The sequence below is a fragment of the Euprymna scolopes genome, chromosome 25, assembly GCF_053919585.1.
Source record: "Euprymna scolopes isolate OS-2025 chromosome 25, ASM5391958v1, whole genome shotgun sequence".
Taxonomy (NCBI): Eukaryota; Metazoa; Mollusca; class Cephalopoda; order Sepiida; family Sepiolidae; genus Euprymna; species Euprymna scolopes.
The window spans coordinates 84,067,264-84,094,909 of record NC_136506.1 but is presented as its reverse complement, the minus strand read 5'-3'; the positions used below and the strand labels follow the sequence as shown (position 1 = coordinate 84,094,909).

At 33.7% G+C, this 27,646-nt stretch overlaps 1 protein-coding gene across 2 annotated transcripts in view; it reads left to right on the top strand.

Annotated features, from left to right (window-relative positions):
- The window catches only part of LOC145247471 (frizzled-5-like), a 437,519-nt gene that overhangs the window by 270,506 nt on the left and 139,367 nt on the right, over positions 1-27,646 (top strand). For both annotated transcript variants that reach the window (XM_080109270.1, XM_080109269.1), the window contains one exon: positions 13,440-13,487. The gene's annotated coding sequence lies outside the window, so the exon portion shown is untranslated. The remainder of the gene's footprint in view (positions 1-13,439; positions 13,488-27,646) is intronic.

The following is a 27,646-nucleotide window of genomic DNA, read 5'->3' as shown; positions in this document are numbered from 1 at the left end:
ACTTTACCATAAAATATTTTGGTCTTATTTATTGTCCATCTTGGAAGGGTTTAATTTTTTTCTAACTTGCCATTTACAAATTACAAAAATACGAAACTTCACAATCCAACCTCCGACTCAACGTCCGCCATTCACAAAACAAGAAAGCAAACGCTGGACAGATTATTAGTACTACTACTACTACTACAAACAATACAGCACGAAAACACGCGCACACACGCACACACACTCACGCCCACTACCGTCCTTGGCTACGTCACGTTGTTATGGCAACACGATAAATACACAATAAATTTGATTTTCTTCATTTCTACGCAAATATTACGCAAATATAAACCATATAGAATATCTGTATGAATATAATTACACGTAATAGTTAAATAAAGATGATCATCGTATAAGAGAACCGAAAAAGAAACTAATAGGGAATTTGTATAAAGATGTATTTTCTTTTTAAATAAATAGAAAAAAGGGGTGTTGATAAGACTATCGATACTTATACAGTTTAGTGACGACATTAAACAATGGAAATATTGAAAAAAAATTTTATTATACGTAACTGTTATAGACTGAAGTTCTCCGGAAAAAAATTTCACTTCATTTGATCAAGTAGTTTTTTTTTTTTTACAGCGAAAAACAATGATTTATCACGGCTACGTCAACGTGGCCATTTTGGAAATATACCTAGCAGAATACCTCCATTTTAGGCCAAATTTCGCAATCTAGCCTTTTTTTTCTCGCCATATTGAGATGCGCACAACACATCTGCAATTTTTTTACGTTTTTTTTTCTTTTTTTTTTTTAAATCTGCAATTTTTTGCGTTTTTTTTTTTTAAATAAGAATACTATTGAATATGCAAAGAAATTGAAGAATGCAAAGAATTGTAGAATTTTTATACGAGATTATTTTCGAAACATGCTCAGTTGGACACGCATGGATAACTTCGAAACTTCGTTTATTTACTTCTGTTACAAATTAGAAAAAAAAACACCCCAAAAATGGCATCTGTCTTCGCAAAAAAAAAAAATCTCATTCTGGTGGGGGGAAAAAGGGCTAGATTGGCCTAAAATGGAGGTATTCTGCTATGTACGGCAGTTACCTGCCCTTGGGGAATTTCTGGGCCTGCAATAACATTTCCAAAATGGCCACGTTGACGTAGCCGTGATAAATCATTGTTTTTCGCTGTAAAAAAAAAAACTACTTGATCAAATGAAGTGAAATTTTTTTTCGGAGAACTTCAGTCTATAACAGTTACGTACAATAAATTTTTTTTTCCAATATTTCCATTTTTTAATGTCGTCACTAAACTGTATAAGTACCAGACTATCAATATACACAAAAAAATATAGATTTATTTTTGGGTAAAGTTCCCCCGGGTTTTCCTTTCACTTCAGTAAATAATGGTATTTTGTTATATATATGGCGTACTATTATCCTTAAATATATGATGTTTATGTTTATATATATGTATAAGTGATAGTGTCTGTGTGTGTCTGTGCGTCTGTGTGCATTTCCCTACGCTAAAACTGTCAATTTTAAGCCTACAGATTCGAAATTTGATATACAGGGTACTGAGATTTGGGAAAATCGATGTGATAGGTTTTCGACATAAATTTGGCGATTAAGTGGTCAATATTCAACAATTAGACCTTTGAGAACTCTACCAAACTCCTCCTACAATTTAAGGTCTGAAGACGTGATATTTTATATATAGATTCCTTGGACATGGATCTAACTTATTAACTTTACTTGATCCCTAAACAATAAATGTTAAGAGGTCATAATAGGGGTCAAAGTTTAAAAAAATTGACCGTTTGTTTTTTTCCTCAGCATACACTTCAAAACACCTGGGCAACGCCGGGCACCGATTGCTAGTATAATATAATAATAAATACGAAATCTTCATTAATCAAAATATCATATTTAAGCATATTTTACAACCGGACAATGCTTTCTAGTGTGTGTGTGTATATATATATATATATATATATATATATATATATATATGGATATATACAGTCATCCACATGCAGTACTGTTTCGCAGCTTATCAGTGCGGTTAGACAAGCAACTACCTTAAGCCAGGATCGAAACCCAATCGCCCAAACGACAGTCGGAACGGCTGCTTGCAGCGAATTAACAATGTTTTGACATTGTCCAAAGTACCTAAGCTCAATTTGTTTACACAAAGGGCATCGTTTCATACGCTAATCCTCAACCTAAGATAGGGAGCATTTTATATATATATATATATATATATATATATATATAGTGCGTGTGTGCCGACTCCACGACAACGTGTGATTAATGTTTAAGAAAAAGAAGTTGTATATAGCATGTATTTCAAATTAGTTAAATAAATAAATAAATGAAACAACAAATAAACAGACAGGAATACGAATCTCTCTATCTTTGTGTGTGTGTGTGTGTGTATATATATATGGATGTATTTCAAATTAGTTAAAAAAAAAAAAAATCTATGAAACAACGGAGCGCTGGATCCTAGGTTCTACAAAAGCTAATATAAATAATTTTTTAAAATACTATAAAGTACAGTGTCTGTTAGGTTTTACTTGTCATCCTAAATTTAAGATAAAATATGGCTAGTCATCAGACATGGATTCCTCAGCTGTTTTAGAATCTTTGATAACAAAAGAGAACAAATCTGTTTGCGATGACCAACCAGATTATATCTTAAACTCTAGATTACTAGAGTACTCAGATTTCGTCAATGTTATTGATTATTTTTTGTAAAATTATATATAATATATATATATATATATATATATATATATATTATTTGTTTCTGTTTTTGCGATACGTTTTGAATGAATTCAATTATTTACGAACGTGCATTTTTATCTAAATGCGAGTTGGGAATAATTTTCCCTTTAACCAATTTGGTACCCCCATATGGGGAGCTGCATATATAATGTTTTTAAAACATAATATAGTTTTTAAAATATAATTATATTTTAAAAATTATATTATATTTTAAAAACATTATATATTAGTGTTGGGACGATTAATCGGGAATTGGAGTTTTTGAGGGTATTGGTATCGAACTCGGAAAAATTTTAGCCTATTTTCCAATGCCAAAACATATTCCTTAAATTATCTTCTTTTTTTTTTTTTTTGATTTTGGTTTAAGAAACATCTTCCACTGCTTGTAGTTAATAATAAATGAATAAATATTTGTTGATTTTAAACTTCCAGTAAGACTAAAATCTCTAGATTATCCTCTCACAAGTGTGTTTTTACGTTTGAGAAAATATAGGCACATTTAAGATGTGTTTTTACAGTAATAAATATACACCTTTATAGTTAGATATTTAGAGATTTATAAAGAATCGGAATCAGAATCGGTAATTGTATCGGAACCGGGAAAAATATTTGAATCGTCCCATTACTAAAATATATATATGTGTGTTGTACAGAGTATGAATGGATCATCATTAATTTGGTAATGTATATTCGAGGCAACACGGTGAGTAAGATCACAGTGTAGTTTCTGTTCTGATGCCACACTTCACCTTTTCTGCCCTCAGTCAGTGGAGGAGAAATCTCTTTTATGGCTGAGACAATTTTTATTTTTGTTCCTATCCAGAGTGCCCCCCTGGATTTTCCCCACATTAAAAACCGACCTTGTGTCTAACTCTGCCCTCGTGGGGAGGCAAATAAATAGGAACATAGTTACACTGTTTGTTTTTTGTCAACTGGGGGGAGGAGCGTCTCTGAAGCCGTACCGTACATCCTAAAGGTAAAAAAAAAAGAAAAAAGATGTAATATTTTCCTCCCAAGTTGACTCGACCATTTACAAACAAAATACAATGAAATAATAATTGGAAAGTATTTATGAAATTTTTAAGAAAATTAAAATTCAGATCAAATAATAAAAAAAACACTCATTGTAAGGTAAGTTTACAAATAAATATTTTTATCTTGAATAACAAACAACTGATAGCAAGCAAAAAATTTTTTATTTTTTTTTAATGATTTTTATTCTTTTTTCTCTCTGATTTTCTTTTTGTTCGAATCACTATAAATATTTAGTTTTAAATAATAAACCAATAATAGCAAATGAATGTTTTCGTAAAATATGCTGCGATTTCATTAACTTCGGTGTTTCAATACCTTTAGGCGTTTTATGGTAAATCCCCAGAAACTTCCGACGAGAACACGGTCGTGTTCTGCATGTACCAAAAATTAACTACCCCCCCCTCCTTTTCTCTTGCACTCATTCTGAATTCTGAAACGGTACAGAAAAAAAAAAAAAACTATATTAATTCTTATTTTAGTCATAAAATTATTAAGAAAAAGAACTTTTTCCCCTGTTTATTAAAAGCGAAAAAAAATCTTTCATTTATTTTTATTATCAATTATTAAGCCCCCTTAAAATATTTATTTTTTGTAATAAAAAACAACTGATAGCAAAAAAAAATTGTTTATTTTATTATTTTTTTTTATTATATATATATTTTTGTTCAACCCCAGTATTTCCTCCTGTATCTGAAAACACGCTATGCGACATACAAATATCTGTACGTTATGTTGCCAAGCTAATCAAACACCTTGATTCCAGCAAACTGGCCCTGACGGTATTCCAATTATAGTGCTCAAAAAGCTTCAACCAGAACTAGTGCCGATATTTACAAAGTTATTTAAGCGTTGTCTTAAGGAGAAATGCTTTCCATCACCCTGGAAAATCTCATCGGTATGCCCTGTATTTAAGAATTCAGGTGATCGCTCCTCTCCCTCTCACTACAGACCAATAAGTCTCCTGCGCATCATGAGTAAGCTGCTGGAATCTCTGTTAAATAGAGAAGTAGTCAACCATCTCGGCAAAAATAACCTTCTTAATGACATGCAATGTGGTTTCCGTTCTGCTAGATCTACAGCAGACGTACTCACAGTTATATCTCATAGGATTAGTGAATCTCTCGACAAAGGCTTCCTTTCTAGGGCAATTGCTATTGACATATCAAAAGCCTTTGATAGAGTATGGCATAAAGGTTTACTTCACAAGATCTCCAGCTATAATATTGCTGGAAATGTCTTAATTATTTAATCATTTCTCTCTGATAGGTTCATAACAGTAGTGGTTGATGGGCAGAAATCAGAAGCTCTCAGTATTAATGCTGGAGTCCCTCAGGGGTCCATCCTAGGCCCAACTCTCTTCCTGATCTACATTAATGATCTTCCAAATAACATCCTTATATCATTCCTAGATATTTATGCTGATGACACTACCATCTATGGTAGCACGTCTAAAACTGTAAATGACCAAGTTCTCTCTGATTCTCTTTCCTCTTATCTTGAGCAAGTGGTAAAATGGGGAAAGGAGTGGCTGGTTACTTTTAATGCATCTAAAACCAAGCTTCTATCTTTACGTCATCAACGTTCTGATTCCCATCTAGCATCAATTGAAATCAGTGGCTCTCGTCTTGGGGAGGCTTCATGCTTTACAAGCTTCTGGGCTTGACCTTTACTCCTGATCTGAAATGGAACACGTACATCAAATCAGTTGCCAAGGTCACTGGAAAAATGGTGGGATACTTCTACCGTTCCAGTAGATATCTCACTTCTGATGCAATTCTTTACCTATATAAAAGCCAGGTACAGCCAAGGATGGAGTACTGTTGCCACATCTAGGCAGGAGCTTATCCTGCCTTGACAGAGTTCAAAATAGACTTCATAGCTTAGTGGAGATGCCCTTTTCTTTTCCCTGTAACCTCTCTCCCACAGAAGAGACGTTGTGAGCCTGTTTCTGCTTTATCGTCATTTTCATGGCAAGTGCTCATCTGAGCTTCAATCTATGCCCCCCCACCAAACTTTCACGAAAAACACTCGTCTAGCCAAAACCACTATCAATAATTTCCCATACTGTTTATCTGTGCCTAAATCAAAACGTAGATTCCATGAACCAAGCTTCTTTCTTAGAAGCTGTGGAACTCTCTTCCGATTGCCTGCTTTCCAGCTGACTACAATCTGATTGTCTTCAAGTCCAACATATTCTTGATGAACTGTCCCCCCCTAAGTAATCCAATTTACAAAATTCCCACTAATGTTTACTACGGTATAATCACATTGACTAATGTATACCCATTAACCTTTATCCTTGAGTGGCCTCTGGGTCTTGGTAAGTGGTGATTCCTGTGTAAAAAAAAAAAGAAGAGAAATAAATAGTCTTTTTATATATATATATATATATATATATATATATATATATAATCATAAAAACCAATGACAGCAAAGAAATGTTTTCTTAAATTTCATTGGCTGTTGGAATTTCATTGGCTCAGCATTTTTTTTGCACCTTTCAGCGTTTTACATAAATTCTGACGATAGCACGGTCCTTATTCTACATAAGAACCAACTGTTCTTTCCATTATTACACAAAAATAAAAAAAGAAAATTAAAAAGAAGTCATTGGTGGTTTCTTGCTCAAGAGACCAAAAATTGTCCCAAGACAACACAAAAAGGATCATCCTTGTGTCACAGTACCAGTCTGGAAAATGAATGTATGTGTTAGTGTTGAGACGATTAACCTAAATCGGAAAAATTGGGACTTTTGGGGATATCGGAATCGGAAACATTGGTGACTATTTTTCGGTGAGCCCCCCCCCCCCCCCACCGATTCCTTTACTTACCATTTTTTTTTGTTTTTTTTTTTTCGAAACAAAATCTTCCACTGCACATAGTAATAATGAAATACTAAACATTTATTGATTTTCAACTACCAGTAAAACTAAAATCTATAATCTTTTACAAGTGTGTTTTTAAGTTTGAAAAAAAAAAAAAAATTGCACAGTTAACATGCGCTTCTACAGTAATCAGGAAAAATAACAATTTTCTATTTAAATATTTAGAGATTTATAAAAAAATCGGAATTGTTAATTAATGTTGGTGTACGGAAGATTAATCGGAATCAGGAAGTGGAAAAATCAGGACTTTTGGGGGTTATCGTAATCAGAAACAATGCTTATTTTCCAATGCCAAAAACGATTTTCTTAATTATTTTCTCATTTGATTTTGTTCAAAATAAAATCCTTCACTGCTGGTAGTAAAAATAATAAATATTTATTTTGAATTACAAGTAAAACTAAAATCTATAGATCACTTGCCCCGTCAAAAGTATTTTTTTACGTTTGAAAATATATTTGCACATTAAACGTGTGTTTTTATGGTAATCAGAAAAAAAATAGGTTTTCTAGTTAAATATTTAGATTTATAAAAAATCAGAATTGTTAATTGTATCGGAATCGGGAATTTAGTACAGAATCGTAATTTGCCTCGGAATTGGAATTTAATGCAGAATCGTTAATTGCATCGGAATTTAGTATGGAATCATTAATTGTATCAGAATCGGAAATTTACTACAGAATCGTTAATTGTATCGGAATCGGGAATTTAGTACGGAATCATTAATTGTATCAGAATTGGGAATTTAGTGCGGAATCGTTAATTGCATTGGAATCGTAATTTAGTATGGAATCGTTAATTGTATCAGAATCTTAATTTAGTATGGAATCATTAATTGTACCAGAATCGGAAATTTAGTACGGAATCATTAATTGTATCGAATTGGGAATTTAGTACAGAATCGTTAATTTTATCGGAATCGTAATTTAGTATGGAATCATTAATTGTTTTAGAATCGGGAATTTAGTGCAGAATCGTTAATTGTATCAGAATTGGGAATTTTGTACAGAATCGTTAATTTTATCAGAATTGGGAATTTTGTACAGAATCGTTAATTGTATCGGAATCGGAATTTAGTATGGAATCATTAATTGTATCAGAATTGGGAATTTAGTGCGGAATCGTTAATTGTATCGGAATTGGAAATTTAGTATATAATCGGTAATTGTATTGGAATCGGAGAAAAATACTGGAATCGTCACCTCATCAGTATGTGTGTCTAAAAGAAAAGAAAATGGTGATAAAATGGTTTGGCATCAAATAAGCCTAGAATGAGCGACTCTGCAGATGATTTTTGCAAAATATTTTTTTTTCCTTTAAAAAGTCATGCGCAATGTCATTAGAACTTGTCTGCAAGTTCTATGATTGGTGGTCAGGTTAAAGTTCTGTGGATTCTTCAGAAAAATTTTTTTTCAAATGTGTATCATACGTAAAAACAAAAAAAAAAAAAGAAACTAAAAAAAATGAATGCATCGTTTTTATCTTATAAAAGAAAAAAAAACAACAACAATAAAAAACGGATAAGTTTTTATGATGCATCCATCAAATCTGCGCATTTAGCCAATGTAAATACTGTTTCAAACTTGAGTGTCACCAATCGATCGATGGATATAGATTCTTCTTACAGCAATGCTTCGGTGCCTCTAAAGAAAGGAACATTACTGGTTCATGAAAAAAAAAAAAAAGTTTCAAAACTTGTGACAGACCTACGGAAATGATATTTTAAAACTGAAGGTGTGAGATTTTGCTGGTTGTCAAGTTAGTTGGTATTATGCACGTTGAGGGGGCACAAGTGCTATGTGTTCATCAGAGCACAGCCCATTTAAATACTGATAAAACAGACACAGGGATGTAATATTGCAGCAATTCGACAAAAATAAAAAGATCATATTTCCAAATTGAAGTGTAACAGGCTTAGACGATGGACACAGGCTAGGTTTGGATGATGGACGCGGACTAGGTTTAGATGATAGATTCGGGCTAAGTTTAGATGATAGATTCGGGCTAAGGTTAGATGATTGGTGCGGACTAAGTTTAGATGATTGGTGCGGACTAAGTTTAGATGATTGGTGCGGACTAAGTTTAGATGATTGGTGCGGACTAAGTTTAGATGATTGGTGCGGACTAAGTTTAGATGATTGGTGCGGACTAAGTTTAGATGATTGGTGCGGGCTAAGTTTACATGATTGGTGCGGACTAAGTTTACATGATTGGTGCGGACTAAGTTTAGATGATTGGTGCGGGCTAAGTTTAGATGATTGGTGCGGACTAAGTTTAGATGATTGGTGCGGGCTAAGTTTAGATGATTGGTGCGGACTAAGTTTAGATGATTGGTGCGGACTAAGTTTAGATGATTGGTGCGGACTAAGTTTAGATGATTGGTGCGGACTAAGTTTAGATGATTGGTGCGGACTAAGTTTAGATGATGTGTGCGGACTAAGTTTAGATGATGTGTGCGGACTAAGTTTAGATGATGTGTGCGGACTAAGTTTAGATGATGTGTGCGGACTAAGTTTAGATGATTGGTGCGGACTAAGTTTAGATGATTGGTGCGGGCTAAGTTTAGATGATTGGTGCGGGCTAAGTTTAGATGATGTGTGCGGGCTAAGTTTAGATGATGTGTGCGGGCTAAGTTTAGATGATGTGTGCGGGCTAAGTTTAGATGATGTGTGCGGGCTAAGTTTAGATGATGTGTGCGGGCTAAGTTTAGATGATGTGTGCGGACTAAGTTTAGATGATGTGTGCGGACTAAGTTTAGATGATGTGTGCGGACTAAGTTTAGATGATGTGTGCGGACTAAGTTTAGATGATGTGTGCGGACTAAGTTTAGATGATGTGTGCGGACTAAGTTTAGATGATGTACGCGAGCTCTAGTAGGAATGTATGTTATGAACATAAATATTTGGTTGAATGATTATTTCTTTTGTTAAAAATGCAGAACACTTATTTTATATTGATTTTTATTTTTCCACTGAAACGACAATGATTTGGTCGCACTGTAAAAACTAAAAAAAAAAAAAAATGAATAAATAAAAAAGTGTCTGCTATTTGCAGCAACATCCTTATGTTTGAAATGTCAAACTCTTTTGAACACAAATCATCTGTATTTTTTAATACTTCTGTGGGTGGCAACCGATCTTGTCTCCAACATAGCTGACTTTTTGTTGTTTTTTTTATTTTTACTGCTTTTTTTTTTTTTTTGTGATTTGTAAAACGGTAATCTTGACACCGTCCAATTAAATCCTATAATTCCTTATAGAAACCAGATTCTCTTCTCAAATGGTGCATCGCTTTTTTATTTATTTATTTTATTTATTTTTTTTTTCGATTTTGAATTTTTGAGATGAGGATTGATTAATCGTATTCTCTGGACTATTGTTCTCATCTTCAGTGTTATTTTCAAAATGTTTCAGCCGATGTAACCTCTGACCTTCTTCAAGTACATTTTGTCAAACTCAGGGCACTCTTTCTGCTGAACAGAACCCTTCATTTAATCCATAGGGGTAGCATTCTTTCGTTCCATCAGCCGTGACTAGGTAGAAGTGCTAAGTAATTCACAATTGTATTTTGCGTGTTGCTCACACTGAGGATTAAACCTTCAACCTCTAGAAGAGTGTAACTGAAGTTTACCAAGTACGTTATCTATTATGCCACATGTCCTTTTATCTGATTCTTCCGCTAACTAACGGTTCACCATTTTCCAAGGCTAAAAGCCACTCAAGGATATGAGTTAATGAGATTGTCCATTGGATGATATTTTTACAATTAAGTGATCTCTGATTTGACTTGCATGAGAACTCCTCGCGACTAACAAATAATAATGTATTTATTTACATGGCAATATATTTGACACCACAACCTTTTCAGAGTTATATGGTATTCAGAGAGAAACTTGACTACCTACTAGACACTATCCTCAACTATCTAAGCTCACTCTGTCCATGGGTTTGTCAGGAGAATCTGGCACGATACTTTTTCCTACAAGTAAACCCTGACTAAATATTCAAAACTACAAAGTATTCACAGCCCAAATAAAATCTCCTCTATATGGCTAGCCAACACCGGCTTTTGCGAGGAGAAATAGTGCACCTTCTCTGAGTGATGTTACTGCAAATAACAGTATGCAGCTAGATACTCCACCAGAGTAGATGAACTCTTGTCCTGAAATCCAGTAAAACCAAGAGACCACAATAAAGATATACCTTAACATATTGAAATGGTCAATTGCAGAAAAGAAAATTATGTCCCAATTTTCTTACCAACTCCCTGTTTGAGATGTAAATGAGAACTTTAATGGAGATATTCGAATATCTATAGATCACGTATAGAGATCAAGTGTTAGCCCCAGGAAGAGGGCACCTTGATTTTTGAGAAGTTTGGCCGAAGAAAAAATGAAACCAAGAAGTATAGTCATTTAAATCTAGATATATTCACATGAGTATGCATCGCTAGATTTGTTAAAACAGTACAGTAGTTCCGATGTGGTAGAGATGACACCTGAGAGGGAGAACCTGAATAATGTGCGCAACAGAAAAACAAATTTTTCATGTTATTTTCTACAAATGGTGACGAATGGATTAAATATGGCTCTACAACATGATTTTTATCCTCAGGCCCCCAAAATCAACAGATAAGACCATTCCTGTAATGATCTGGTCCCCGTTGATTTTGCAGTACAAGTTTAGTTCTGTGCAGTTCTAGGAGGTCCACTCTCCCAAACCTTGCCTTCTCTCTTTGAGAAGGGGTTAGTTTATTGCTAATCGCCAGAGGCACCCTTACCAGGGAATGCAGACGGGGATGCCCAGGCACTTTTTGCAGGTCAGAGTGTCTCCCAGGGTGCTAACGTCTCAATCCCACTTTCTGATCCTAGTATCTAAGTTCTTGCAGTGGGAGAGAACTAAAAACCCTACAACATGCGTAGCATCAGTCGATGTTACTATGGGCTTGTTTGATACAGCTTGGTCTTATCCCAACCTCTTGGAAGAGTTATTTTTCCATACCTAGAATCGACATACTATCTTCTGAGTGATGTTAATCTATAATTTGTATTTTTTAAATATTAATAGTTCACTATTTACCAAGGACAAAAGCCACTACAGGGTAATGAGTACTGATGCAGATTTATTTTCTGCAAATGATGAAGAATGGAGTAAATATGGCTTTAAAACATGAACAGCATCAGTCGATGTTATCATGGGTCCGTTTGATACAGCTTAAATGTCTTACCTCTATAGCAGTCGTAATAATACATAATGAACTACAACGAACAATTGAATTTCACCAACAACATTAATAAACAGTTCAGAACTATGCCTGATAACATGTGCACACACACACACACACACACACACACACATGCTCTTACGGTTTTTCCACTGTTCAGAATAAATATATTGTTTGTATATATGTAAATCGGTCATTTGTTGTCTCATTTTAATGTTGGAGTTAAGCACATGCTTATTTATCTTCTTCAGATATATTGTAATCATTTTAGAAATAAAATATTCTTACCAATATTTTATACAGTGTAAAAGCGTTATAATTCAATGTGATTTGGATTATATATCAACAAATACCACACATGTATTGAAGTTTCTTGTTGATATTGATATTCTGACAATACTTCTCTACAATTATTGTAATGCTATGTGATTTTTATACATTGTAATGCAATGTAATTTGGATTATACTTCAGCAAATGCCACAAATATCTAACAATAATTAATGCAATGTGATTTTGCATTTATTTCAACAAATACATTGTATACGTTGGAGTTTCTGGCACTTATCATAACTATCTGACAGTACTTCTCTACTATTATTGTAATGCCATGTGATTAGGCTTTACTTTCAACAAATACTATATAATATAAATATATTGAAGTTTCTGGTGAATGATGAAGAATGGAGTAAATGTGTCTCTACAACTTGAGTCGCATCAGTCGACTTTACCATGGGAGTGTTTGATACAGCTTATTGAACAATTCAAAACTATGCCTATTCACGCACACACATACACACTCTTATGTTTTTCCATAGTTCATAATAAATATATTATTTGTATATATGTAAATCGGTCCAATGTTGTCTCATTCTAATGTCGGCGTCAAGGACATGCATATTTTTTTTTTTTTATCTGATTCTTCCAAATGTCTTTGCAGTCGGTTCATAAAACATTTTTCACGTCTCTCGATTCCAACTTCTTGGAAGAATTATTTTTTCATGCCATATCTCTTGAGTATGATGTTAATTTATATCTTGTTCTTTGTTTTCAATACTAATGAGTCACCTCACCATTTATTAAGGTCAAAGCCACTCAAGGATAAGGGTAGTGACATTAGTAAGGACTGTGTGGTGGTCGGAATTTACCTTGTAGTCTATGTAAAATGCCAGAAAGTGAGGAATTAACGTTTTGTGATTTTTCTTTTAGTATGCTAACCCTGGCCAATTTTTTCGCTGGAAAATATATTATTATTGTTATTATGAATGATATTATTATATTATTATGAATGATATTATTATATTATTATGAATAATATTATCATAATGTTATTATGAATAATATTATTATAATGTTATTATGAATATAATTCAATGAAAAATTAATTGAATGCATGAAAACAATATTCTTTTTGTTGTTACAAAGAAAATACGATGAATTACTACACAATTTTAGAAAATTCAAATTCAAATCAAGAAAAATATTTAATGAGTTTTTTTTTTTCTTTTCTTTCAGGTGATATGCGTGAAACAGAGTTGGAAGGAGTAAAAACTTGAATTCACGGTAAGACTTTTTTATTTTTCAAATTTGGAAGTCTAAATAGTTTTTACGAAATTTATGTCTAATTTTGCCCTTGCTCTGGATAAATAATATTTAAAGATTAAAAGAAAAGTATTGGCTTTTTAAAGACTGACTGGGCCACGTTTCGTCAAACACGGTGATTGGTTTATCAACTATTTCCAATGTTATCTATTATGCAAACGAGAGAGGAATGACCTACATTATTATTTAATAGATTGAAACTAGAGAGAGGAATGGGCGCGGCATAGGTGGAACAGTGTTGAGAAAGAGGTGTGGAAATGCCAGGAAGAAGGAGAGATATGGATTTAGAGAGATAGAATTTTAGCCTGCTAATCTATATAATTATAAAACTGGACTGTCCAGGCGTTCTTGCCTGCTTGAATCTTGTATTATAATAAAGTTGTATTCCTGTCTGTTTGTTTGTTTCTTTGTTCACAATTTTGGTTAATCTAAAAGTGAAAGTGTTTGTGTCTGTCTGTCTGTGTAGATTTCCCTACGCAATAACTGTCAATTTTCAATCTACAGACTCGAAATTTGATATACAGGGTATTGAGATTTGGGAAAATCTTTGTAATCGGTTTTCGGCCAGAAATTTGGCTGTTAAGGGGTCGAGAACTCTACGAAACACCTCCACCAATTTTGGGTCTAAACACTTGAAATTTTAGATATAGGTTCCTTGGACATGGATCTAACTTAATAACTTGATTTGAATCCAAAAGAATAAATGTTAAGGAATCATAATAGGGGTCAAAGTTTAAAAAATTGACCTCTTTTTTTTTTTTTTTCTCAAACACCCGGGCAACGCTGGGCTCCCAGGCTAGTATATACAAAAGGTATACTGTTTCACAAATAAATTTTAATAACAGACTTGGTTCAGCGATGTTGGTTGGCGTTCATCCACGAAGCAATAGGTTGATGAAGATGCTTGGGAGGCTAGCTAAAGATGTGATTACAAACCATCAAAGCTGATGTTAAACATAGCTCTGGTCCACAGTTATATGGTGTTTGTTGCCCATAACTGTCTGGGTCACTATAGACTATCATGCATGTGTATTATTTCCAGGAAACAATATGTTGTATGCCTCAGTTGCAAAGTAGACAAAAAATAGAAAAGAACTTCAACTCACTTTTTTGGTTCTCCGGGGGGTTACTATGTTTTAGAACTTTTTATATACTCCCTAGATTATAATATCTACGATTTGCGAACAGTGATCGTCTATATCTTTTATTATTTATCTATTTTATTATTATTATTATTATTTATCATTGACTTTTACAAAATTCATGCTATTTTGTTCTGTACAGTGTTTGTTCAGCTTTTTCGTATAAATAAAGCGAAAGTCACAGAAGCAATTAGCTTTGATCAATGTGGGGGAAAAACCTTCATATCAGACAATTGCTATTCATTTGAGAGTTCCCCTTTTTCGGGGGAGATTGGTTTCCCCAACATCGTAAGGAAACAAATCTGCGGAAAGCTGAACATTCCAAAAATTTGATTAAGAAATTTATATTTTTATAAAATGAGGCATTTTACACTTGATCAAAATTATAAGACCAGGGCTATAAATTGTTTTTTTTTTTTTTTTTTTTAGTTTTTTTTTTTTAGATTAGTAATCACTGCATAAAGGTGTCACAATGCCTAAAGCAAGTAATTTACCATTTGGTTTAAAGTATTAAAGGTTTAAAGTATTTTACATGCTGGCATGTGTTGGACAGCTTTAAGAAATTGACCTCTAAAGTAATTTATCTCTGGCCGGGTTTTTATTTATCCTTCTTTCCATCAAGTCCATTATTTTCATTTACAGTAATATTTTCCTTGGTCTTCCACTGTAAACTAACCCTGCTATCTCCACTGTTCTACATCTACTAATCCAAGAATACTCATCCATTCTCTCAATGTGACCATACCATAGAAGTCTTCTGTTCTGCACACACAAAAAGGTGTACAATTGGTATTTTTTGGGTTGAAATCAATTAATCTAACTTATTGTTTCTGAGTTTAAAGTAGTTAGCTCCTCTTACATCAAGTGGCTTCATGCCTTGTCGTGAGCTATCCCAATAAAGAAAAACTCCCCTTCTACTCTCCAGATTTAATCTTCCTCTGAGATCATCAGACCTAAACCTCTCTTTGATGTATGTTACACATCCATTATATCATTTCTAACCATGCAACACATGTCCTCAACTCTCACTGGCCAGGTTTCACTTCCATAAATCATCACACTGTGTTCAAATGCCTGATAGGCTCTTTCCTTGGTCGACCATTGGTAACAAAAAGCAAATGAAAAAAAATTTTTTTCTTCCAGTAAGAATTAGTTTTTATTTCGTTCTGCTGGAACCGTTTCATTTGAATAGTATCTGGTCAGCATAACGGATGTGATTCGACATCGTTCATCAGATCGGAAAAATATGAGTACCGATTGTAATTTTACGTGATTATCGGAAAAAATTCAGACATACTTTATTTCCAGGGGGGATTTAAAAAAGAATATTAATGGCGGAGGTAGGCATAATAATTAAATATTTGAACAGAGCGATATTATAAAACTAGCATGACCCGTGGAAATTCCACAGAATGGAAAATATATTTAATCAACAATATGTTTTGATAAAGCTGATATTTTTTTTTTTAGGGGGGGCCCAAAACTAATACCACGCAGCAAACATGAGTTTAATTAACATTTGTATGAAAATAGTGTCCATTATATTTTAAATATAGAACTGACCCAAATGAGATGAATCATTAAGTACTAATAAATACTCAGTAAATAATATTGTGCTACATAGTTCAATACAAATAATTAAATCACATTGTAAGAGACAATTTTTAATTTAGTCCTCAGACCAGCAGCTCTTGGCAGACAATGTTATTCTTTGATTTACCCTGTTTTTTTTTTGTTTTTTTTTTAATGTTCCTTTTTTTTGTTTTTCCAAGTTGGCCTTTTTAAGGTCAAATTTTAAGAATTTGGCCTTTTTTGAAGCAGTTTGGCTTTCAAAAATTGTATTTGGCCTTTTTCAAAGCATAACGTAAAAGCTAAGGAAGAAGCATGCAGAATATTATATATATGACTAGATGACAAAATCATCTGACAAAACCAAGAAAATGATAATATAATGAAAATGAAAAATATTTGTGGGTTTTTGAGATGAGGAACGACCGTTCGTATTTGTATTAATCGGACTACTGTTCTCCTCTTGAGTGTTGTTTTCACAGCGTCGGTTGATGTAACCTCTGACCTATCTTGTCAAACTAAGTAATCTGCATGGAATTTCGAATGGAACAGTTCATTTAATCCACAGAGGCAGCATGCTCTCGTTCCGTCAGCTACAGCTGGATAGAAGTCCTGAGTAATTTGCGACACTCGAAAAAAAATTGCGAATTATTTAGGACTTCCATCCAGTCATGGCTGACGACATGAGAGAATGCTATTGTGATCCAGATAGAACATGAACGTTTATAGAAATCTTGCATTGACCTGAAAATGACATATCATCAATTTGTGCATGTGTGAAACCAAAATGCGGAATTGCATAATAGGTGTATCTTGTCGAACTCAGGAATCTGCATGGAATTTCGAGCCAAACCTTTTATTTAATCCACAGAGATAGCATGCTCTTGTTCCGTCGGCCATGACTGAAAAGAAGTCCTAAGTAACTTGCACTTATATTCTAAGTATCGCCTGCACTGAGGATTGAAACCTTTAACCTCCAGAAGAGTGTCACTTGCAACTTAATTTTACCAAGTACTTTATTTGTTACGCCATGGACCCTTGGATGAAATAAAGGGTTCTGTTCATAATTTGGTGCAAATTCCTGAGTTCGACATAAAGATTTCCGAGTTCAACAAGATACACCAGAAGAAGACCGAAGGTTACATTGGCTGAAATGTTGTAAAAATAAGATTCAAGATAAAAGCAGTAGTCCGAATAATCCAAGTAATACGAATAAAATTGACATTGTGAATGATGGTAATAACGTAATGATCAAACGGCCATATACAGCTATATCTTCTCTCCATATATAATATAAATCTCACCTGTTTGTTTTAATGTATGTATCTGTTTGTATGTTTGCCTAAAACTTTTAGCAGGCGACGCATTTTCACAAGATCGGTATTGTTTTGAAGCTCGACCTTTCGGATGACAAATATTAAAAAAATTGTCCAAAAACATTTATTCCTTCACCCTCAACTGGGCACTTTTCTACGAGAAGGGGGTCGCTTTTTTTTTTGCTGATATTTTCGATTGTCTAGCCTTAATTTAAACCTTCGTCACTTCCAGTTTGGCAATGGATACAACGGCAAAGATGTCACATTTTTTTTTTCACATTCTTTTCCTCTTTTTTTTTTTTTCCCCCTCAACACACACCTCCAAACATCCGGGCAACGCCGGGCAAGTATATATACATAGAGAGAGAGAGAGAGAGAGAGAGAGAGAGAGAGAGAGATAAAGTACTAATAATAGCAGGGGGTGATAAGTAGTATAATTGATTAATCCAAATTGTATAAATACAATGCCGGGCGGCTTGATAGTTGTTGAATGAAATAGTATTTTGAGCATTTACGGGGTGTTCCAAATGTCTTGGGAACATTTTGACATTGAATATTGCAAGAAATATTAAGGATATAAAAACGCATCTGGTATATTCATTTAAGTGTATCTTACGATCGAGCAACGCCGGGTGGCCTGCTAGTATATATATATATATATATATATATATATATATATATATATAAAGCTCAAAATACTCTTTTCCTTTCATTTTTGCAGAGACTTAAATACATTTTTAATGTCACCGCTTATCAAGGCCTTAAAGTCACTCGAGGATAAGGGTTAATAATTGTTTATATTCTGCTGTCGTTGCATACAGCAATACTGAAGTAGGAATATATATAATTTTTATTTGTCTTACATAAGTATTAGTATGTCGCTGCACATTCATGAGCGTGTTTCGGTCAGCCAGTTACAAGTAACTAGAGACCTCTTCAGGCGATATTGCTTATACAGAAGTAGAATCAGACTCTACTTTTGTATTAGCAAGAATGTGGCAAGCTGGCCTCATGGTTATCATACTTGACACATTGTCTTTAGGTTTTGATTTTGATCTAAGCTTGAGTATTTTTTTTTTTTTTTACCTACAAGAAGTGAAGTGTTTAGAAAAAAATATAATACTCAAAGTCAATAGAGAATTGTCTGTATAATAATAAATACTTAATCTGCATGAATTAAAATGTCATATTCAAGCATATCTTATGACCGGACAATGCCAGGCGGCTTGATAGTTGTTGAATAAAATAATATTTTCAGCATTTATGGGGTGTTCCAAATGTCTTGGGAACATTTTGACATTGAATATTGCAAGAAATATTAAGGATATAAAAACGTATCTGGTATACCCAGAAACCTTGTAATCTCAAGTTTTTCATAGAATGTTGAAAGATGTCCAATGTGAACACCATTGGTGACATGACCCACATCAAGCTGATAGTCCAATTGTTGCCACATGCGTCCCAGTATTGTAATTGTCACAACACCTGTTATTCGGGCCTTCAACTAGTTCATGTCTCTTTGAATAAGAGGCATATAGACCAGTCCTTTCACAAATCCTCACAAAAAACAAAACGAAATGTGAGATCTGGAGATCTGGGAGACCAGGGCATGAGATTGTGATCATCCTGCCCGGATTGTCCAATCCATCTGTCTGGTAGTGTCGTGTTCAGAAACTGTTTAACTCTGAGGCTCCAGTGTGGTGGCGTCCCATCCTGTTGGAAAATGAAGTCGTCAGACTCTTTTTCACTCGAACAGATATGAGGACTTGAAATGTTCCCAAGACTTTTGGAACAACCTGTATTATAAAAGCTAAATTAAAAAAAAATATTTGTGAAAGTCAACATGATTCCTATCAGAGCACACAAATTTGGCGGAAAATGTTTTTTCTTAGAAACCTTTTCTTAGTTTTTGTTTTCAATCTTCTGTCCGTTTAATTGAAATAATTCCCCCTCCTGCTCCACACGCACCCGCGCTCACACACACAAAAAAATGATTGATGGTTGTCATAGGGACGAGTCAGGTGTCACAAGTCTGGGAAGAAAAGTGGCAGGTCTCAATTGTAGGTTTCTTACCTGTATTTTGTCTCTTGTTTAGCCAGGTAAGTCAAATGAACTGGCCACCCTTACTGCCTGCTCTCTTTAACATACCCTGACTCACCATTCACCGTCTCACCCCAGGGTGTTTGCCTAGAGACAGCTATTAGTTTGATCGAATCTTAATAATAAAAATAATATTAATGTATACAAGGGTCGTTCAAAAAAGTAAAGATAAGTATTTTTTATTTTTTTTTTATTAAAAAAAGTTGAAGAGCTATAAAGACGGGAATAGTACCATTAAAACGAGTGACATTTGTACTCCAGAATTTTTTTTTCTACATAGTCACCACCATTTTGATTGCACTTTTGTCAGGAATTTAATGATGCATCTCTGTTTCTGACACATGTCTTAGTCTCACACTGTTAATATCCTCAACAAAGAGATGAAACTTTTAGGTCATGAATGCACAAGTTCAGTCATCATAACTATGTAATTTGCAATTCCCTTTAATCCATTTGGGTGGAACTAAAAATATAGGATGTATTTGGGGGAGGGGGCGCCTCTTGTATGTCTATATAGATAGCTATAATATAAATCTCACCTGTCTGTTTAAATGTATGTATGTTTGTATGTCTGCCTAGAACTTTTAACAGAGGCCTCCGATTTCCACGAGGTCAGGATCATTTTGAAGCTCGACCCTTCGGATGACAAATATCAAAAAATTGGCTAAAAACATTAATTCCTTCACCCTCAACTAGGCACTATTCTACAGAGGGGAGTCGTTTTTTTTCACCGATATTTCAAAAGTCATCCCCTCTTTTCGATTGACTAGCCTTAATTTAAACCTTTGCCACTTCAGGTTTGACAATGGATGCAACGGCAAAGACGTCATGTTTTTTTTTTGTCTTGTTCTTTTCCTCCTCCACGGTACAGGTCCGAGGCTGCCTGCCTACTACCACTTTCCTTTTTCTTTTTTTTTTTTTTTTTTTTGCTCAATACACATTTCCAAACATCTGGGCAACGCCGGGCACCCAGGCTAGTATAAACTAAAATAAGAGTTGAAGCACTTAATTTAAAGTATTTATTCTTTTGCTTCAGTTATTGTCCATTGTTAGGCATCGTTGCCTTTCCCTTTGCTTTATTTTAATGAAGTGTTCATAATCTATATAAAAGGCAAAATGCGCGCACGAGTTTTTGTATGCCCAGGAAAGGTTTCTTCTCGGGAAGGGGGGGGTAACTATCGCTTAGAACTTCTTATATACCGTATATGCTTAAATTGCGAACGCAGGGCGCTGCTATATTTATTTATATCGAGTTTTACACGATTCTTGCTATTTCAGCCCCTTTTTTGTTGATTCGGCTTTTTTGTATAAAAGCGAAACTGATGTGAAACTAAGGCGCGGTTCTCGGCTTACGGGCCGGGAGCGTCCAGAAAGCGATAGACGTTTGGTCAATGTCGGTTTTACCGTCACAACTGCTTTCATTTGGATACTCCCCTATTAATGGGGAGCTGGGTTTCCGCAACATGTTGGGGAAACAAAACAAGTTGGGTAAAAAAAACAAAGCTAAAAGAACTATCCCGCTGTTAAAATTAAGCGCAGAATTTCATTACTTTTGGCCTAATTAGATTCGCCACGCATCTGCCATTTATAAACGTTAAATTGAAATTTCGTGGGCAAGCGGGTAATTTACCAAGTTTTTCACCTCAATGTTTCAGGTTCGATCCTACCTACCAAAACATTTTTATTTTATATTTTTTTATATTTTACTTTTTCTTTTTACATCAAGTTCGCTGGGTTTTTTTTTTTTTTTTTTTTTTTTTTTTTCGATTTTTTAAATGAAGTTAACATAGGGTTTGGATCTAAACTCCCCCGCTCACCTCCCCAACACACTGACCTACAAAAAGCTTTTTTCACTGTGTTTTTATTTTTTTTTGTTTTTGTTTATTTTTTTTAATATTTGTTTTCGAGCTTACCTTCCTACCAACACTTTTTTTCTTTTTTGATCCCCCCTCCTCAACGCACACACCTACAAACACCCGGTCAATACCGGGTACTCCTGCTAGTCTATAATATAAAAGGCTTATTTCGGCCACTTTTATCTTACGATTACAACAAAATTTGCGCTGTGAATTCGTTTGCTGCTGCTACTAGTATGGCGTAAGATTGGAGTTAGAAAAACCACCTTCAATTTTTTAAACACTTATTTTCGACTTATCAAAAGTCCCTGGCTTCCTGGCTTTATGGTATGTCAATAGACTATTAACCTCCAGGCTTCATGTTCGAGCCTACCTCCATTCCAAAACCTTTTTCGCTGTTTTTTTTTTTTTTTTCGTTTTTTTGATTCGAGCCTTCTTTTTTGATCTAACTACACACACGGGTACCCCCGTCCCTTGCCCCCCCCCCCGAATCTGGTTCGAGCCTACCGCTCTCCCAAAACTTTTTTTTGCTGTTTTTATTTTTTGTTTTTGTTTTTTTAATATTTGTTTTCGTGCCTACCTTCCTACCAACACTTTTTTTCTTTTTTTTTGTCCCCCCCCTCAACACACACCTACAAACACCCGGGCAACGCCGGGTACTCCCGCTAGCAATAAAATACATTGAAAATATTAGTTTAAGAAGTCAGTTTAACAGAAGTTATTTAAAAAAAAAAATAAGCAAACATTTATTTGTTTATAAATCAAACTCTTCAATATCATTTTATATGTAGTATGCCTTACACATGTTTTCTTAAATAGTGGAATGCCATTAAAATAACTTTTATATGGCATGAAAAAAGGATTTGAAGAAGAAAAAGATAAAAGAAAATGGTGGTATGGAAAGCCTACAAAAACATTAGTGTTGGGTTGATTAATCGGAAAAATCAGAACTATTGTGGGTATCGGAATTTTCCAATGCTAAAAATGATTCCTTTAATTATCCTTTTTATTTGATTTTGTTTCAAACAAAATCTTCTACAATTAGTCATGATAAATATTTATTGATTTTAAACTACCTTTAAAACTAAAATCTATAGATCACCCCCACGCACACACACATACAAGTGTGTGTTTATGTTTGAGAAAATATACGCATATTCAACATTACAGTTTTTACAATAATTGGGACAAAACAACTTTATTTAAAGATTTATAAAGAATCAGAATCGGTAATTGTATCAGAATCACGAAAAAGATAGGAACCGTCCCATCATTAATATATATATATATAAATATATATATATATATATATATATATATATATATATAATAAAATTTAGAGCACTTAATTTAAAGTGTTTATTCCTTTGTTAAAGTTAGGGTGTCCATTATTAGGTACCTTTGCCCTCTCCTCTTTTTCCTCATCATTGTTGAGTTAAATGTGTCATCCATGACCTGATAAAATTTCAGAAATGCTTGTCCTCCAGAATTCTAATTTTATTTATTTATTTTTTTTTTTTCAAAATAAAAATTGATTTTTTTTTTTCTCCATTCAAATAAAGCTTCGGGATTTGACAACGTTTTTAATCACCGTGAAGCCAGATGATGGCCAAATGGTTAGAAGCGGCAACTGTGGTCTAGTTGGTCGAGTAGTGGGTTTTCTTAAAATTCAATTATAAACCACATGCTAGCTTCGTCAGCCATATTTTGATTTGTAGGTCTTTTATAATAGGAAGTGTTCGTTTCCTTATAAAAAAACTTGCAGATTGACCTCATTCATTGAATGGCTTTAGATTAAAACATAAGAAAAGTCAGCATTTTGTGCCTGAGTTTGCTCCTCAGGCGATTAGCAATAAACTAACCCTTTCTCAACGAGAGAAGGCAAGGCCTGGGAGGATAGACCTCCTAGAACTGCACAGAACTAAACTCCCACCGTAAAATAAGCAAGGATCAGGTCATTATAGGAATGGTCTAATCTCTGTTGATTTTGGGGGTCTGGGTTTCCACATGATTTCTTTGTTATAATACACACACACACACACACACACACACACACACACACACACACATGTACATAAATTATTATTAGAGATAATCACCGTAAGAATTGAAACAAACTCTTTGGACCTGTAGAGAAATGATTCATAAATTGTAACGTCAATAATTTTAATTTTAAGTGAAACAATGAATGAGAATCCACATTGGAGTCAGTTTTAATTCGATTAGCAATTTTTATTTGTCAGCATTAAATCGAATATGGTGGTGGTGGTGATTGTCTCCAACCAAAAATCATGTCTGACCCTTCGGTTTCGACTTACAACACAGATTGACTCAACTCAAAAAGCACTAAAAAAAAAAAAATCCAGAGTTGTTAAAAAAAGTCAAAATGATCGGTTAATGAGTTCAGAATGAATTCTTTATGCGCAAATATACAAACATATACGATGATGACGATGGTTGGCTATAATCAAAATTACATCCGGTTGTTCAGCTTTGCCTACAATGCAGATTGCCTAAAAAAAAAACAAAAAACATAGTTCACTATGAAACAAAACTACTTTTGATATGTGAGGTTAATCTTAGTCTGCGAGAATGGCGTCATCTGTACGGATTGAATACATTGCACGTCGGAATGGTATTCTGCAAGAGCCTTCGTAACATTCGTTCTGCTGTGACGCTGTTTCATGTCTAGAAGGCAAGATTTTCTGCCATCGACAAAAATCTCCAAGCCCAAGTGGTGGCCTGCATTCTGCACTCAACGTTTGGCGGCATAAACAGAAATATTACCTATATTTCGGCTTCATATGACTTATTTATTCTGAACACATACATATTTGGATGTAAGATTTATTACACATGCACAGACATAGACATATATATATATAATTATGTTATCAAAGAGTAAATCTTTAACAGAGCCAAACTTATCAAGAAAAGAAAAGCTCAACACTATTAAGGGGAGCAGAAAACAATAATATTAAATGAAAGATGAGCAATAAAAGTTATAACTTTATTATATAATCAGAGCAATAAAGAAAAGAGAAATTTCAGAAAAGAAACCTCTTTAGGCCATGGCATTTCGAAGCTAAATGCTTCTCATCAGAAGAGGAAAAGGGAAAAAATCATATAAAATGCAAATAGAGGGGGGGGGGAATCTGGTTTACTGACATTTAGAAATGAATTGAGAATGACGGAACAGGATAAAATGGTAAATAGTAATTAAAAGTAGGTATAAAAATATAAGGGTGAATCGGAAGAGTAGTATATATGTAGGTAATATTTTAAAAAAATATATAGTCAACTATGAAATAATTGGGATCATTAAAGAGCCAAAACTAAAAGAAGAAAGGAAAAAAATAAGTATTTATTATGAATTTTAATATTATTGTTTATTCCTCTTAATAGTGTTGAAGCGTAGTATATATGTAGGTAATATTTAAAACAAAAAAAAACGTAGTATATATGTAGGTAATATTTAAAACAAAAAAAGCGTAGTATATATGTAGGTAATATTTAAAACAAAAAAAACGTAGTATATATGTAGGTAATATTTAAAACAAAAAAAAACGTAGTATATATGTAGGTAATATTTAAAACAAAACAAAAGCGTAGTATATATGTAGGTAATATTTAAAACAAAAAAAAAGCGTAGTATATATGTAGGTAATATTTAAAAAACAAAAAAAAGCGTAGTATATATGTAGGTAATATTTAAAACAAAAAAAAAAGCGTAGTATATATGTAGGTAATATTTAAAAAAAAAGCGTAGTATATATGTAGGTAATATTTAAAACAAAAAAAAGCGTAGTATATATGTAGGTAATGTTTAAAAAAATATCTACCCTTTAATCCTGTTTTTACATTCTCATCTAAAGGTAATTAAACCATTTTTTTTTCTGTATTTGCTTTTTGTATAATTCTAGCCCTTCTCCTCTTCTGATGAGAAACATTAAGCTTCGAAATGCCATGACTTAAAGAGGTTTTATCTTAAATTTCCCCTTAACTTTTCCTTATTGCTCTGATATAGTAAAATTATATATAACTTTTATTCCTCATCTTTCACTTAATATTATATGTAAATTTCTTGTTGATTTTTTTTTTAAACGATAATACAGTTAGTTAGCGTCTTCACCTTGAAGATCCTTTTCTTAGAAAATTGTCCGTATTTTATTTGCACGTACACAAATAATATTTTCATTTATTTTTATCATTTTTAAAACGGTAATGCATGTTTTCAGGTACTACCTCTCCTCAGCGTAACTTGACTATCTCTCTAGGAATTGAACCCAAGTCCATATGTATTACAATCCGATGCTTTGTCTGTTGCATTATGGAGTCCTAGATAATTTTACTGTTTTTATCGTTTATAAACTTATGTACATTTTTTGTTGATTTTTTAAATGATAATATAGTTAAGTAGTGTCTTCACCCATATATATATATATATGTATATATATATTTTATTTTTTTATGTAAATATAGTCATATCTTGCTACGATGTGCAGACCGTTTCAATCCTATTAGATATCATCAGGCAAGAAAAATTTTTCTTGCCTGATGATATCTAATAGGATTGAAACGGTCTGCACATCGTAGCAAGATATGACTATATTTACATAAAAAAATATATAACTTGCTCTCTTACGATTGAGTACTATCAACGCCCTTTGTTGAAATTCAATTATTTTCAATTTTTGGATACCTTCCCACCAAAAAACTATATATATATATATATATATATATATATATATATATATATTCCAGGTTAACATTGTTCAGAGGTGAAACATCCAATGAATTTGACGAGGTTTATACAAAAGTGCTCAATACCAAAGTGGAGCAAGATTAAGCCCGGTTATTTTAACTTTTAATGTATTTTATTTTTTACTAGCCTGGGTGCCTGGCATTGCCCGGGTGTTTGAAGGTGTGTGTTGAGCAAAAAAAAAAAAAAAAAAAAAAAAAGTGGTAGGCAGGCTTGATCCCATACCACGAAGAAAAAAAAAGAATGTGATGTGTTTGCTGTTGCGCCCATCACTAAACCAGAAGTGACGTAGGTTTAAATTAAGATTAGACAGTCGAAAAGAGGGGATGACTTTTGAAATATCGGTGAAAAAAACGACTCCTCTCTGTAGAAAAGTGCCCAGTTGAAGGTGAAGGAATTAATGTTTTTGGCCAATTTTTCGATATTTTTCGTCCGAACGGTCGAGCTTCAAAATGATCCTGACCTCGTGGAAATCGGAGGCCTCTGTTAAAAGTTTTAGGCAGACATACATACATACAAACATACATACATTTAAACAGACAGGTGAAATTTATATTATAGCTATCTATATATACATACAAGGGGCGACCTCCCACCACCACCACCACCAAAAAAAAAAATACATCCTATATTTTTTGTTCCACCCAAATGGATTAGAGGGAATTGCAAATTGCATAGTTATGATGACTGAACTTGTGCATTCATGACCTACAGGTTTTATCTGCTTGTTGAGGATATTAAAGCTGTGAGACTAAGTAAAAGTGCAATATACTAGCGGGGGTGCCTGGCGATGCCCGGGTGTTTGTAGGTGTAAAAAAAAAGTTTTGGTAGGCAAGTAGTCTCTAATCCGAATCCTTGAGGCAAAAGCGAAAAAAAAGAGCCTGACAACTTACCACACAGCCAAGAAGGCAGAGATGTGAGAATGGTTTAAATTAAACGATTAAAAAGTTAACTGACATGTGCGTAAATTTAATGAAGTCGAACATCACGCCATAGGGGAATGTCCAAATGAATAGCAGTTGTTTGATATGACCATTTTCACCGCATTGATCTAAGCTGATTGCTTTCTGGACGTCCCCGGCAGGGAAGCCGAGGAACTGTCTTCACTCCATCAGTTTCACTTTATTTATACTAAAGAGCCGAACAAACACGTGACAGACACTACTAATAGTAACAATAAAATAATAAATATTTATTGATTTAAACTTCCAATAAAACTAAAATTTATAGATCACCCCCTCCCACACACACTCACAAGTGTATTCATACGTTTGAGAAAATATATGTACATTTAAGATGTGTTTTTATGGTAATCTGGACAAAGTAACCATAGTTAAATATTGAAAGATTTATAAAGAATCAGAAGCTGTAACTT